A 17,287-nucleotide genomic window follows, 5' to 3' on the forward strand; every position below is an offset into this window, starting at 1 on the left:
TCTAGATGTAAGAGAAAATTGCTGACAGGATTTTTATTAGAAAGCTTGTTCTGAATTTTTGTGCAGACTTCAAAATACAGATTCAGGGAAAGTCAGAAAGAAGCAACATTTAGATCAACTCTTACACCTAAACCTCAAGATTAGATTCAGCACTGATAAATGCAAAGCACCTAAATCACAGCCAAGTGCTTAAACTTACCTCCCAAGGTAGCCTCTAAATGTACTTCTAATTACAGTTGACATACTAACCTGTTGCTTTAAAAGACCTTTTTCCTTTTATTTTTAAAGTTGATATAATTGTACATATTCATGGGGTACCTAGTGATGGTTCCACCTATATAATGTATAGTGATCTGATTAGCGCAATGAGCATATCCGTCATCTTTTTTTTCTTTTTTTTTTTTTTTTGAGATGGAGTCTCGCTGTGTCACCCAGGCTGGAGCGCAGTGGCGCAATCTCAGCTCACTGCATGCCTCCCAGGTTCACGCCATTCTCCTGCCTCATCCTCCCGAGTAGCTGGGACTACAGGCACCCACCACCACGCCCAGCTAATTTTTTTGTATTTTTACTAGAGACGGGGTTTCACCGTGTTAGCCAAGATGGTCTCAATCTCCTGACCTTGTGATCTGTTCGCCTTGGCTTCCCAAAGTGCTGGGATTACAGGTGTGAGCCACCGTGCCCGGCCGCATATCCGTCATCTTAAGCCTTTATCATTTCTTTGTGTTCAGAACATTTGATATCCCTCTTCCAGCTATTGGAAATTACGTTAACTATAGTCATTTTACAGTCCAATAGAACGCTAGAACTTATGCCTCCTTTCTGACTGTAATTTTGTATTCTTTAACAAATCTCTATCTACCCCCTTCATCTCCTCCCATTCCCAGCCTTCAGTATCCTCTTGCACATTTTACTTCTATGATACCAACTTATTTAGCTTCCACATATGAGTGAGAATGTGTAGTGTTTAACTTCTTATGCCTGGGTTATTCACTTAACATAATGTCTTCCAATTCCATGCAGGTTGCCAAGAATGACAGGATTTTATTTTTTTATGGCTGAATAGTATTCCATTCCAAAATATATACTACAATTTCTTTATCCAGTCTTCTGTTGTTGGACACCTAGGTTGATTCCATTAAAAGATTTTTTTATAAGGAGCCACATGAAAAATCACGCAGACCTGGTTGTTGAGACTGGCAGGTGTTCACCTGGCATCCCCAAAGTTCAGGGACACTGTCTAGAAATAAACTCTTGAAGAGGAAACAAGCTGAAATCTACAAAGAAGCTCTGTTGTAAAACTTCCTTGTGGCTGCACCCATAACCTACGCCTTTCTTACCTTCTCCATCACAGACATTTTCTCACCCCTTGGACAGTTGTCACTACTTTGTCCCGATTGCCCTGGTACTTGTTAGCCTGCACATTGTTTCCCACACTTACGTTCCTGAAGTTTTAACTCTTTTACTCCCCTCTGTGCAGTTTTCCTTGGAAGAGCCCCTCCAAGCCTCCAACCGTCCCCTTTGTTTCTTTGGCTTAGAAATCTCTTTCTCGCAGAAATTTCTTTTGTTTTCCAATTCCAACAGCTTTGAAATGCTTTATTTGGTTGGATATAGTCAGAACTACCACAAGGTGTTATCCCAACAAGAATAGGAAAATTAGATTAGTTTCATTCGTATTTTGAAATTGCTATAAAATGGATTCGGCCAGAGAGACCCTAGGGAAGAAAAACCAAAATGATCCCAGGCATTTTACTGTAGCCTTTTGTCTAAAGCAAAATGCGTCACTCTAAAAGGGATGTGTGGTGGTTCCTCCAATGAAGTTCAGAGGAAGTGTCTCTAAATGCCTTGGGCACAGTCTAGGGGAGAGGGAAAGGGAGACTGGTTAGTTGTCTAGTTCATGCCCATCACCCATCTTATCACGGATACATCTGCATCAGGCATTTTAGGCTTGCTAATTAGACAGTAACTTCAGCTCCTTCGCCTTTTGACTTTATGCCCAACAAGATTCATGATTATGAATTGACTTCATATGTAGGTTTGCCCATAAGGAAGGAATGTGCTGGTCATGCTGAAAGGCATATTCTGGGCGGGTGACATCTCTTGTTATAAATGGTTAAATTAGAACACCGGTTTTATAGCTCAGTCTTCTGAGTTTGATTAATGTGTTTTCCCCTCAGTCCCAGTACGCTGAAAGGACACGTTTCTAAACCTGTCAGGCCAAGAACCAAACCCTGGACCAGAGTAAATTCCCCCAAAAACTCCAACTGACAAGGCATTGTGGATGACTGACATTCCTGCATGCTCCTGACAATGCTCCGACCTCACCCAACATTTTCTCCTTTGCATGTCTACAGATGCCTTATGTTTGCTATGGGTCAGATGTCTGTCATTATGGAAACTCTCAGTAAGTTCAAGTTGACTTGAACTTAACTTGCTAGTAATGGAAGGATTTTCCTATGCCAGTTTCCAAGTTTTCCCATTATTGTCAAGAGTACCAGGATTCTCAATAAGACAAGCTTGGCCAGGCACTGGCTCACGCCAGTGATCCCAGCACTTTGGGAGGCCGAGGCAGGCAGATCACGAGGTCAGGAGTTCAAGACCATCCTGGCCAACATGGTGAAACTTTATCTCTACTAAAAATACAAAAAAGCTAGCTGGGTGTGGTGGCACGCACCTGTAGTCCCAATCGGGAGGCTGAGGCATGAGAATTGCTTGAACCCAGGAGGCGGAGGTTGCAGTGAGCCAAGATCGTGCCACTGCACTCCAGCCTGGCAACAGAATGAGACTCCATCTCAAAAAAAAAAAAAAAAAAAAAGCTCAAAAGACTCAGCAGGGTTAATCCCAACCTCATAGCTCATTTTTATTCAGAAAATGTGTCCTGTTGGTAATTTTTAATATCTCAACTGCTTCATCTGCTTTTTTCTACCATGATAGACCTAATGCTATACTTTATCAACTCATGCTGGAATTAATGAGGTGGCCTCGTAACCGTCATTCTGGTCTCTTAATGTCATTTCTAACCTCCTCCATCTGGTATACCTCTTATGATTAATATTGCCAAGTATAACACATCCGATTCCCTCATAAGGGTTATCCATAATTGGGCCCAATACCACTCACCCATCTTACATTCATTGCTCAAATATATATTTTACACTCACAGTCATGTGGTCCATCAGTTTTGTATTGCTGAGTAGCAAACCATCACAAATCTTCAGGCTAAGACAACAATTATTCATTTTGCTCACAACGCTGCAATTTGGGAAGGACTGTGTGAAGACTGCTAGTCCAGTCTACATGCAGCAGAAGCTGGAGCAGCTTGACTGGGGGCCGGATGATCCACTGTGAAGATGGCCCACTCTCATAGCTGGCAATTGGTGCTCAGCCAAGACTGCAGGATGGTGGTGCCTCTTCACGTCCTCAGGCTGCTTGGGCTTCCTCACAGCATGGTAGCTGGGTTCCAAGTGTCAGCATCCTAAGAGAACCAAGAGGAAACTGTATCACATTTTATTACCTACCTTTGGAAGTCAAATAGTGTCTACTCCACTGTAGTCACAAGAGCAGCCAAATTCTAGGGGAGAAAATATAGATACGTTTATTCAATTGAATGAATCAAGATCACACTAGAAATGAAGACAGAAGAGAGAAAGGGAGAGAGAAGAAAGAAGGAAAGAAAGGAGAGAAAAAGGAAGAAGGGAGGAATGGAGGGAGGGAGGAAGAAAATAGAATGGGAAGTATTTTTTGGCAGTCTTTTTAGAAAAATGCAATCTGCTGCACTTTGAATCAGTGGTTGGTTTAGGAGAGTGGTCAAGTAACACTTCCTATCTGGAGGACAATGTATTATCTAATCACATTCGTAGATCTTGGAGTTCTGTATCTCATATCACAGTTGAGAAAACTAAGGCCCACAAGAGTTGTGACTTACCCAGGTCAGGATTAGTGGCAGATCTGGGAATAGAACCTAAGTCTATTTAACTACCCTGGCAGATTTTTATTCAGTACCTCCAGATGAGCATTGGGAAATGCATATTTTTAATACATGTACAAGGTGAGTCTTATAAGCAGACAAATTTGAAGAACACTGTGCTACAGCTTGCTGCACACTGCTGCAGTTACAGACTGGCACATGGGCAGCTTGTTACAGAAATTCAGAAGGGTGTGGTTGCATAGCCTGAATATGTAAAGCCTTCTCCAAATGGAAGACGTTATTAGTCCATAGCCTGGGTGCGCAAACTAATCTCCCTGGATAATGAGAATGACTAGTCAAGTTCCCCATCCTGCCCTTGAGAAATAGGAATCAGGTACTGACTTGTTGGGGCTAATTTAATCCATGCTGGTGTGCTGGCATGTTGCCTTTTTCCCTCAAATGATTCCAGAAGAAAGTAACCTGTTGCCACAGGCAGAAATTGTTCAGGTACCAGCTGCAAATGTGAACTGGCAGAAGCGAGAGAGCCCTTCATTATGCAATTATCCATAATTAGGTGCTCATTACTACTTTATCATCAGGGAGCCAGCTCCCACCTGTGCAGGTTTGTCGTGGGGACTGGCAAGCAAAGTGGAACAGAGCTTTGCTTGTTCCCTAGGAACGTGACATCTGAAATCGGCAGTTCCAACCTGCACATGGGGAGAGGCCATACTGACATGCAGACAGATGCAGACACATGGAGGCCAACTATGTAAATTATGTAGATGTCATAATCCTGGCATTCACTTCAGGTTTTGTGATAGATGCATGATAGAGAATGGGGGTGGAAGGGAAGCGGCCACTGCTACTTTATCCTCAGTTGAGAAATAGTTTATATTCAGAAGAAAACGTCTTTAAGTCAGAAATAAGAGCTTGAAGTGGTGAAAAGTGGAAGACTCAGAATTTGCTTTACCTTTTGTTAAGAAGAAAAAAAAAAGTTCTTATTATTAAGTGCTTCCTGGCCCACATTAAGAGCAAAGACTCTTTGTCGTTTTATCTCCTGCCATATATTACCTAGCAAACACTGGACCGTCAGTAAATGTTTCCATAAATGGGGGGTGGCTGGACAAACATAATGTTAACAAATGAAGGGAAGATGTGCAGAGAGGGTCTTGCTTTAACGCATAGAGAAAAAAACGTGATTAGCTTGTGAAATACTCATAAGGAAACAGGAAAACACAAGTCCAAGTACTTATACCAATTATATAAATAGGGGGCCACTTTTCCTGCGTAAATAAGCACAAGTGATACAAAGTATTACAGATCTTGAATTCAAACCGGAGTCAGTAAGGGATAACAGGCATCATTCAATGTGGTGAGTTAAGTACCGTCGCAATCTGTTTTCATTAAAGTAAAAATATTGGGGTTTCTTGTATCCCATAAATGATAACTGCTCTGCGGAATTATCCATGCTTCCCTGCCTTCCAGAAAGGAAAAAGCATACGAGTAAACTTATTGATTTATATACATTCTTCAGCTTTAGTAGTTAAAAGATTCTGGTGTTACAGGCACCAATAGACACAGGTATCTTTAACTGAATGCAGGTTTAGAATTAGCCTCAAAATATATAGGGGTTCTGGAATTAGACAGTGGTGATAATTGTACAATTTTGTGAATATACTAAAAACCACTTAATTTTAGAATATGATATAAATATGAGTTTGGAATATGATAAAGGTGACACTTCTGAAATTTCTAGATAACATTGGTTCAAATGAATTGATAGTGTAGGAAAAAATAGAGCATCACTTTGCTTAATATACCAAATTTATTGAAAATGCACATATTGAAGAAAACATTATATTCTACAAAAAACCCAGGCAAACTATTTTTTATCATCCTATTGTGGGAGGGCCTTTTAAAGCATTATAAAAATCTTCCAAACCCAAACTGATAATTTTATTATTATTTTTTTTCAACTTTTACTTTGGGTTCAGGAGGTATATGTGCAGGTTTGTTACATGGGTAAATTGCCTGTCGCTGGGGTTTGGAGTACAAATGATCCCATCATCCAGGTAGTAAGCATAGTACCCCATAGTTTTTCAACCCCTACTGCCTCCTTCCTTCCTTCCTTCCCCCTCTAGAAGTCCCTACAAAACTGATCAGTTTAATCACATAATTTAAAACTCATATAATACATAGCAAAATTCTTTTTAAATGCCACATACAAAGTCGAGGCAAACAGTATAAGGGTAAGAAAAACTTACAGCATGTGATGAAGGGCTAATTTTTGTGACACACAGAACTCATATGGATCAATGAAACATCATATAACCCAATAGAAAAACGAAAACGTGTATACATGAACAGTTCACAGAAATAAATATCAATAGCAAACAAATACATTAACTCTTATTCATAAAGTAGCAAATATTACGATAACCATGCAATGCCAGTTTTTAACCTGTCAGAATTGGTAAATATTAAGATTTATAGGTGGTAAAAAAAAAAGTAGCATCTTAAATCAGACTATCCTTGGGTTCCAAGCTTGGTTTCACTACTTACTAGCTGGGTGACCTCAGGTAAATTACTTAGCCTCTCTGTGCTTGACTCCTCTTCTATAAAATGGAAAGAAACTTACAAAGTTGTGAAGAAGGTAGAGTGAGAAAATACACAAAAAGCACTTAGAAAAGAGGCTTTCACATAGGATGTACTAAATAAACGTTAGACTTTGAAGGAGTGTGCAAAAAATAGCTACAATTTTGATTTGTTGGGAACTTAGGACAATCTTTTTGGAGGACAGTTAATGATATCTGACTTTCTTTTCTTTCCTTCCTTCTTTTCTTCCTTCCTTCCTCTCTCTCTCTCTCTCTCTCATTTTTTTGAGACAGGGTCGTACTCTGTCACCCAGGCTGGAGTGCAGTGGTGCCATCTCGGCTCACTACAATCTCTGCTTCCTGGGCTCAAGTGATCCTCCTGCCTCAGCCTGCTGAGTAGCTGGGACTACAGACAGGCACCATCACACCTAGCTAATTGTTTGTAGAGATGGGGTTTTGCCATGTTTCCTAATCTGAAATATCTGACTATATTTAAGTTCACATACCCCAAGCAATGACTCAGCCGTTCCACTGCTAGGATTTAACTATATGGCTATATTCATAAAAGTGCACTGAATTATCTGTGTAGGATTTCTCACTGCAGCATTGTTAGTAATCAATCACAAAATGGGAAACAAGTTTGTCTGCCAATATGAAAGCTGCTATTAGAGTACAATGCAGCTCTCAAAAAGTACAGGGATTGTTACACATAAACTGATAAAAGAGCTCAGAGGTATTTTGAGTGAGACCAAACAAGGCACAAGATTTTATATGAGGATGAAATGAACTTGTTTATATAATTAAAAATACATGAATTATTAAGGAAAAAGAACAAAATTATATTTATCTCCTTTTTTTTTTCTTCTCCCACATGCAGAGAATTTAGTTTCTCTAAAGGTCTGTGCTTTTTTCATATTCTCCTTCTTGAAAGAGTACAAAAGCCATTAGAGTGTCAGGCTCATGAAGGACACTAATGTGGGGGTCCAGGTATGTGGAAATGGAGTCCAGTGCTTGGAGTTAGAAGGGTAGAAGTGACTAATCCTAGAAATTCGGATGCTTTGTAGAGCCCTCAAAGACTGAAAACCTAGGGGAAATTAGGTTTTGCAGTTTCCATGAGCAGTAAGGACTTAAGGCTCCTCCCCCAAGAAGGGGGCTTTTTATCAGATGGGACTGGGTAGAGGGTCCCCAGGCAGGCCAGGCAAGGAACAGAGAGGCTATCAGGCTTGGACGTTGCCCTTGAGCCTAAAGTGGAGATCAGCTTCTCTTGCTTTCAAGAAAACGTAGAAATCCAGACAATGATCACATCAAAGGTGACCAATATGGACTGAAGACCAGAGGACCCTTCTCTAAGTCGTCTGGACAGCAGAAGACTGTAAAGATTCCAATGCAATGTGGGGAGGGGGAAGGGCCCCCCAAAAGATGTCTGAGATTTAATGTCCCTACTACCAAAAAGATGGCTTTGGATTCCAAGGATTTGAAAAGAGGAATTTTAGTTTTTGCCTTTCCATATTCTTCAGAACATTAATATATAATAATAATATAGAAAATGTGCATACTTGCAATATAGATAATTTATGAAGAAACGTTTTATAGGATTTGAAAGTAGAGTAGTGTTCCTTTGGGTAGGGGATATCTCTTCCAGGACTCTTGATTCTACCTTCTGTAATGTGGAAACAGCACCTAACTTACTCCTGGGGTGGTTGTGAGATTGAATGAGATCTTTATGCAATCTCTATGAGATCTCTATATCCCTAGTGTGTGGAAGATGATAAAGGGCTGCTAGTCATATTCTATGAAGCCACGAACAACTGCCAATAAGGGTGGGGGTCCTATTAGAAGGAGGAGTTAATGCTTCATGTGTCTTTCTTTTAACGTGTGGTCCCCAACATCACTATAAGGACAATGGTGGCAGAAAGGGCAGGGGAATCTTAATAAAGCTAAGTTGCCTGTTAAGGGGACTTACCATGTGAACATTTGCCCTGGCTATTTCTTCTGCCTGGAAAACTTTTCCCTTAAATATTCACTCAGGTAACTCCTTCACCTTTAAGTATTCTCTAAAATGTCATTGTAGCCTACCTGGACAATCCTAATTAACACTTGTCATCCCCTTGGCACTCCCAATGCCCATGACCTTGTTCTAATTCACCCCTAGCCCTGTAGTTTTTAATCATCTAACAAGTTACATATTACATTTATTTTCTAATTGGTTGACTTCTCTACACACACACACACACACGCACACACACACACAAATGCCCTCAGGTCTGCAGGCTGCATGCAGGAAGGGATTTTCTTCTGCTTATGATGAATCGGAAGCATTTAGGAAAGTGTCTAACCCATGATACATGCTCAAAAATTAGTTGAATAAAGAAAATTGTGAATGCCTCTTATTGCTTCTATATGATACCCTTTAATGTTAGAATCTATGTACTTTTGTTACCATTACAAGAATAATTAGTGATCTTGATCTTTAGGATGGAAAAAAGTCCAGACTAACAGTAGTGATGGAAAGAATGTGACATTTTGTCTACTCTCCTCTCTGCCACGAGCAGTCTTTGTAACCTTGGAAGTCATTTTACCCTCCAGGATTGGCATGAAAATCTAAGACGTCCACGTTTAATATCTCACTTTCAATAACTCACTATAGAAGTGGACATGCCAGATGCTGGCTGCATCCTTTATGTGTAATTTCGCTGGGTGATATTAATTGGGATGAATAGGGCAGTAATCTTTCCTTGGGAAAGGAAGAGACTGGGCACCAAAAAACCTGATGAGAAGTGATATCATCAGCAGAGAGGTGGTAACAAACTGAACTAAGGCAGTGAGATTTGAAAAGAAAAACACAATCTTAAAGCTGTTAGGCTTTAAAACTCCAGGGTGTTCCATTTGCCCTGTGCTATAAAAATGACAGAGTTGGGTTAAGGATTCTGTACCCCTTATTAGCCATTAGCATTAACAACAAAGATGAAAGATGTTAAGGGCAATTTTTGTCACTGAGATCTGGATTTATTTTCCTTCACTGAATCTTAAATTAGTAGTTAACTGATGGCAAGACCTGTACCAAGAAGGTCATGTTTCCAGCCAACATTTCCTAAACCCCTTAGATATCAGTATCCTACAGCCCATAAATTTGGAAGCTGGAGTCTGACGAGACCAAGACTAACAGAGGGGGGGAATATCATACACACTCAATCACACTATCTTAAGTTTATCTTTTAGAAGCAGATGTTGGCCTATCTCTTGCGTCCAACAGGATGAAACATAAGAAGAGCTCATGGATCGGAGCTTTAGTCTAGAATATCCTTTTAGTTTTTGATCTTTTCCTTTTCCAGAAATACTGTCAGTTCCTAGGAACCATTATCTACTTACTAAGGTTTAAGTGTTACTTAGATGTCTTAGGTTACTATTAAGCTAAAATCCAGTTGAAAAGAAAGAACAAAGAAAGATTGTTTGTTTGTTCCAAACAAAGAAATTGGTTGGAGTGGTCCTGAAAGACTTTCTATATTCCACTTTGTTCCAGGGAGGTTTTTGATTCTACCTTCTGTTTCTAAAAGTTTCAGTACAGATAACAGTTTCCCAAATAATCTTTTTAATTAGGCTGCCTTTTAAATAGCATAACACTTGTTTGTGGGGAACAATAGAGACCGAGGAAAGATATTAGCATTTATTGCATACTAATTGTTTATAGGACACTGTGCTTTCTCATATACTAGAATTTAATTTTCCCAATAACCTTCTTTGAGAGAAATTATTCCCATTTCACAGATGAAACTATTATCTACAAGCACTGGAACCAGCAGCCACATCATAAGCTGTTCTGGAGACCCCAGTTTGAGAACCATTTACCTAGACCTTGCTCTAATCTTTGATACTTCTGCTTGGTATGCCATCATACCTTTGCCTTATTTATTCATTCAACAAATACTTACTGAATTTCAAGTTTATTTCAAGCACTAGGCAAGGTTCAGGATGCATAAGTTATCCAGATTGCCATTCCTTGTTTTTATAGAGCATTTGGTCTATTGGGAAATGAATATTAAACGTGATTGTGTTTAATCATGTTTAATCATGTAAACATGATTGTGTTTAACATATACAATTCTATAATTGTAATAAGTACTATGAAGGAAATATCCAAGGTGCAATGAAGTTAAATTAGAAAAAAAAGTTTAATCTGGTTCTTAAAGATTAAGAAGAGGGATGTGAAGTGGGATAATAGGAGAACAAGGGACCTAGCAGAAAAACTACCCACGGAAACAGCACATGTGAAGAACAGAGAAGGCCGAGGTGGCTGGAAATTATTACTGGACAGAGTTTGGGAGATAAGGCTACAGAGGTAAGAAGAAGACAAGTCATGGAGAGTGTAGTGCATCATGGAAATAATTTTTGACATTATCATTAAATCATTGTGGAGCTTCAGGGGGAGTTTAAGAGGGACATGACAACCAATTTGCACTATTTAAGAAGCTGGAGAGGAGTCTGTTTGCATGTGCGTGTGTGTGTGTATTTCCAGGCCTTGTTAGCTGGATAAATGATGATAGAAGATGTCATTAGTGAATCCAAATTGGAACAACTGGAAGAACAGGGTGTGTGTCAGTTCTTATATTACTTTAAAGAAATACCTGAGGCTGGGTAATTTATAAAGAAAACCGGTTTAATTGGCTCACATTTCTGCAAGCTGTACTCGAAGTAGAGTGCTGGCATCTGCTTCTGGTGAGGGCTTCAGGAAGCTTACCATCATGGTGGGAGGTGAAGCGGGAGCCAGTGCCTCACTAGTGGAGGAGCAGGGACAGGAGGAGCTACACACTTGTAAACAACCAGATCTCCTGTGAACTCACTCATTGCCATGGGGATTGGCTAAGCCATTCATGAAGGATCCACTCTGATGATCCAAATAGCTCCCAGCAGGCCTCACCTTCAACACTAGAGGTTACATTTCATCATGAGATTTGGAGGGGACAAATATTCAAACCATATCAGGGTGTTATCTACTGAGATGGGGAATTCAAGGCAAAAGCAGATTAGGAAGAGATCTGGGGAGGAAGGTGTTCAGAGTTCAGTTCTGAGCATGTTGAGCTGAAGCAGGTGGTACGCTGGCACTTGACTGTCTGATTCTGAAGTTCCAAAAAAGTGCCTGGACTGGAGCTAGGAACTTGAAATCCTAACAATAGGATTGTTAGGAGTACAATGATGAAGAGCAAGGTTTTGGAGTCAAGTAGCCTGGGACTTGACTAGCGACAACAGGGTCTACAACTTATTGTGCAACCTTAGGCAAATCTTACCCTACTGAGCCAGTTCCTGTTTTTTATGTAATATGCTTATTGTTTGTATAGGGATTTTGTGATAAGTTACTGAAAAGCTAAGATGTGCAAATAACTTAATAAATCTTATTAGTTTTGTAAATGGTAGTAATAACATTATTTATAGAGATATTATTTAAATGTAAAAGACTGATAAACTTGCCTAAGGAAAGTACAGACCAAGAAGGAGGGCAAGCCCCAATTTCTAAGGAGTTAATAGAAGAGGGTGAGTCAGAAAAGTTAGCTGAGAGGTAAATGCCAGAGAAATAGGAGAAAGGAGAGAGTGGTGTCATGGAAACTAAGAGAAGAGAAAGTTCTAGAAGGAGGAAGGAGTCAATTGAAAGCACAAATGAAGATTAAACTATCTCTTATTTAGCCACATGGAGTGAAATGCTGATCTTTCCTGAGGCAATTTCAATAGAATGGTAGGGTGTGAGATTGAATGGAGGAGGAAGAGAAGATGGTATATATCTACAACTGTTTAGAACAGCTCAAGATGCAGGATGCAGTGAGAGTTCATTCAGATGGGAGAACCTGGAACATATTTGATTTTTGAAGGCAGTGATCTGGGAGAAGAGAGTAAGAGAGAGACAGAAGAAAATTGAAAATGCATGTGGGTGAGGAAATGAGGTCAGTGAGGAGGCAAAATGGATGGAGTTGGTCTTAGAATGCAGGAGAGGAATGTCCACTGTAATTGGAGAGAGAAGACAATGAGTGCAGAGGCAGCGGGGGCTGTAGTTGTGGTGATGGAAATTGGTCTTTGTTTGGTATGGGTGGAAGTCAAAGGTGAAAAGGAGTGGCAAAGGAGGTATGAAAACAGTCACTACAGAAAGCAGAACACACCAGGAGATGCATTCTGATTCTGGGTAGATTCACTTCAAATCTTTGCTTATGCATCTGCTGTGTTGTGAGTCTTTTTCCTAGCAGGACTTAGTTGTGCAGGGCTGCCCTCGGGAGGCTTTTGTTAGACTCTCCCAGGTTTGGGATTTTCTTGGTTGAGTGTCATGCAAGAACAAAAGCACAAGGAAATGCTTGGAATTTGCAAGATTTGGTGAAACAATGGTTCTTGCACTTCTGAGCTGTGGCCAGATAGGAAAGGCTGGAGAAATATTCTGTGAAAAGACAAGTTTATTATGGGACAAAGTTGCAGAAGGCACAGTGGAAGTATTTGGAAGAAAATGAACCCGTGGAAGTCTAAGACAGAAACAGCCCAAGATAGTACAGGAAGAAAGGGGATGGGGATATGCCCACACCTTGCTTAGGGATATGACCTGTGTGAGGTTAATCCCCTTCAGAGTTCCTATAGGTGGATTTGGCTATAACTGTGTGTGTGTTTGTTATTGGGTGTTGGGATCCCAGCAATTCAGAAGCCACAGGTGAAACGAGAGGCTAAATTTATAGGTAAAGAGGTAGGTGCAGAAAGAAGCACTGTGTGATATGGGCCCATTTTCCCAGATCAAAATATTTGCTACATAGAATGAGAAAGAAAACACAGTAATTTCTATTAGAACAGGACTCTCTTCCTGGCATATGCATCACCCTTTCTCCCAGAGTGCATTGCCTGGCCAGCAGGTGCCCAATTAGCTATCGTGAATAGGAAAAATAGAGCCCCCCCGATTGTCACCATAGCTCCTAATTGCTGTGCATTCTGATTCTGGGTAGATTCACTTTAAATTCTTGCTTATCCTTCTACTAATTGCTGGTGCCTCCGATCTGCCCTCCAGATTGTGCAGTCATGGGGCTAGATGGGGTTGAATCTGGAGGATTGTTGGGAGAGGAGCAGTCTTCACTACAAACCACTCTTGAATACCCTCCCCCTCCTCTCCTCTCATCTACCTGGCCAAATCTGAACAATCAGTTAAGGCCCCTCCTAGTTCTTATCCCTTTAAAGGAGGGCTTCTGTGACAGCCTCTACTTTTAGTGTTCCATTTCATAGAGAGTCTGTGTTTTATTTAAACTATCTCTTATTTATGCAAATATAGATTTCCTCTCATTTTTCCTATTAGTGTTGTTTGTAGTGAACATTGTTGTACATACATTTGTAGGACCATACAAAGTTCTGTCAATAAGATAAACCCCAATAGAAAGTTGCTAAGTCGAAGGATATATTCATTTGATACCTAGTCAAATTGCTGTCCAAAAATTTCTACTCCGATTATAATTATAAGAATATGTTTTCTTGCATCCTTGATAACACTGGATATTAGTAAGCTTATGAATTTGTGCCACGCTGATAGGAGAAATGTGGTAGCTTGTTGTTTAATATCTTATTTGTTCAATTGAATGGGAAACTTTTCTTTGGCCACTTCTTGTGTTGTTGTTGGCTGCTGTTTTTTTAATATATTGTTCATTTTTCCATAGGGTAACTACTCATTTTATTGAGTTACACCAGTATTTTATGCATTTAGGAAATTAGTCTTCTGTCATGTATATTTTTCCAGTTTGCTACTTTTCTTGCATCAAGCAACCTGCAGGACAGTATGTTCCCATTTGTACGTGTTCCTTTTTCAAAGGTGATTGTGTGCTTACAAGTGCCTAGAAATTTTCATGAAGCATACATAATAAACTTAACATTAATTGTCAAAATGTAGGGAGAGAGGGTGATTAACTTTTCACTCTACACCAGTCAGTACTATCACTTATAAATACTCAAACTGTATTGTTTTTGTAATTATAAAGTTCATGTCTCATTCTCTCTCTCTCTCTGGATATTTTAAAAGAATGAACCAAGACCACACAGTTTGGAAACAGAGATACACAGTGGCCTTCTCCGCTTCTTCACCATCTCTCTTCTTGTTGCTTTTAAGCTCCCAAGTTGCTCGTTGGGAGCTCTTTTGAGACAGGAGAACCATAGTACAATAATTCTGTGGGCCACGCTAATGTTAATGGGTAACATTTGGGGCAAAGGTCTCCTCCGTCTCCACATCTGCAGCTTTGTACAGGCCTCACCTCTGAAATGCCTGAAAGTGTGAAGCCAGGCAAGGCCTAATGTGTATTAGCAAGACAAAGAGCCCACGAAGGGAGGAGCGGGGGATGAGCTTTAATTTACTGAAGATTTATTAGACCTCATGAAATCTGCCCGAACCACCCATTTTCTATCTCATCTGCCCACATCTAAATAGGATGGCTTTGTTAGTATGCGATGGTCATTTAGAATTATCCAGCAACAAATCTTGCTTCTTAAAAAGGCAGACCGATGGGAGCAGAACGTTTGAGAGAGTTCATGCTCTGAACACAGAACCCCAAATCTGGAAATATGGAAATGTGGGAATGTGTTGGCCCCTCTTTCTGGGCCTCCCCCTTGACTTTTGTGTTTGGTCTGAGTCCTTCAGCTTCAGCGTGGCTTGTTTACTTGAGCATATGAAGAAAGCTTGAGAGGAGAAAAGGCAAAGGTGCTTTCACAGAGCAGCCTGGATATTTTAAACCAGGGTAATTTTCAGAGCAATACGTTGAAGTTCTGCTTTTCAGATAAATTCTGCTCAAACCTTAAGACTCAATGGAGCATATCCAATAATACTTTAAAGCTCAGCTCACGAGCAGATCTCTCTGGGGCTATACAAATGTCAAAATAGAGTCTCCTTAATTTGAAGGAAAGGTGAAAATTACTGGGGCTTGGTTTTCCATTTAGCCTTAGGCTTGCAGCTCATTCATAAGGTGTTAGAAAATTCACCTGGATTTTATTACCAGAAACTTCCCCTCGGGTTGCCTAACTTTGCAGGTCTCACAAGTCTCTATTTGCCCATCTATGGAATGGGTCGATACGGAAAGCTTCATGAAAAAGTAAGAAACCTGAAAGAAATGTGAGGGCTTACTAATTTCTTTTATTATTATTATTATTATTATACTTTAAGTTCTGGGATACAGGTACAGAACATGCAGGTTTGTTACATAGGTATACATGTGCCAGGGTAGTTTGTTGCACCCATCAATGTCATCTACATTAGGTACCTCTCCTAATGCTATCCCTCCCCTAGTCCCCCACCCCCTGACTGGCCCTGGTGTGTGATGTTCCCCTCCCTGTGTCTGTGTGTTCTCATTGTTCAACTCCCACTTATGAGTGAGAACATGTGGTGTTTGGTTTTCTTCTTCCTGTCTTAGTTTGCTGAGAATGATGGTTTACAGCTTCATCCATGTCCCTGCAAAGGACATGAACTCGTCCGTTTTTATGGCTGCGTAGTATTCCATGGTGTATATGTGCCACATTTTCTTAATCCAGTCTATCATTGATGGGCATTTGGGTTGGTTCCAAGTCTTTGCTGTTGTGAATAGTGCTGCAATAAACATAGCTGTGCATGTGTCTTTATAGTAGAATGACTCATAATCCTTTGGGTTTATACCCAGTAATGGGATTGCTGGGCCAAATGGTATTTCTGGTTCTAGATCCTTGAGGAATCACCACACTGTTTTCCACAATAGTTGAACTAATTTACACTCCCACCAACAGTGTAAAAGCATTCCTGTTTCTCCACATCCTTTCCAGCATCTGTTGTTTCCTGACTTTTTAATGATCATCATTCTAACTGGCATAAGATGGTATCTCATTGTGGTTTTGATTTGTATTTATCTAATGACCAATGATGATAAGCTTTTTTTCATATGGTAGCCACATAAATGTCTTCTTTTGAGTAGAGTTTTTTCACGTCCTTCACCCACTTTTTGATGGGGTTTGTTTTTTTTCTTGTAAATTTGTTCAACTTCCTTGTAGATTCTGGATATTAGACCTTTATCAGATGGATAGATTGCAAACATTTTTTCCCATTCTGTAGGTTGCCTGTTCACTCCGATAATAGTTTCTTTTGCTGTGCAGAAGCTCCTTAGTTTAATTAGATCCCATTTGTCGATTTTGGCTTTTGTTGCAATTGCTTTTTGTGTTTTCGTCATGAAGCCTTGTCCATGCCTATGTCCTGAATGGTATTGCCTAGGTTTTCTTCTAGGATTTTTATAGTTTTAGGTCTTATTGAATCTAGCAGCATGTCAAAAACTTATCCATCACGATCAAGTTGGCTTCATCCCTGGGATGCAAGGCTGGTTCAACATATGCAAATCAATAAACATAATCCATCACATAAACATAAACAATGACAAAACCCACATGATTTTCTCAATAGATGCAGAAAAGGCCTTCGATAAAATTCATTACCCCTTCATGCTAAAAACTCTCGATAAACTCGGTATTGATGGAACGTATCTCAAGAATAAGAGCTATTTATTACAAACCCACAGCCAATATCATACTGAATGGGCAAAAGCTGGAAGCATTCCCTTTCAAAACCGGCACAAAACAAGGATGCCCTCTCTCCACTCCTGTTCAACACAGTATTGGAAGTTCTGGCCAGGGCAATCAGGTGAGAGAAAGAAATAAAGGGTATTCAAATAGGAAGAGAGGAAGTCAAATTGTCCCTGTTTGTAGATGACATGATTGTATATTTAGAAAACCTCATCGTCTCAGCCCAAAATCTCTTTAGGCTGATAAGCGACTTCAGCAAAGT

Source organism: Hylobates moloch, unplaced genomic scaffold (genome assembly GCF_009828535.3).
Source record: "Hylobates moloch isolate HMO894 unplaced genomic scaffold, HMol_V3 SCAFFOLD_19, whole genome shotgun sequence".
In the NCBI taxonomy this organism is placed as follows: Eukaryota; Metazoa; Chordata; class Mammalia; order Primates; family Hylobatidae; genus Hylobates; species Hylobates moloch.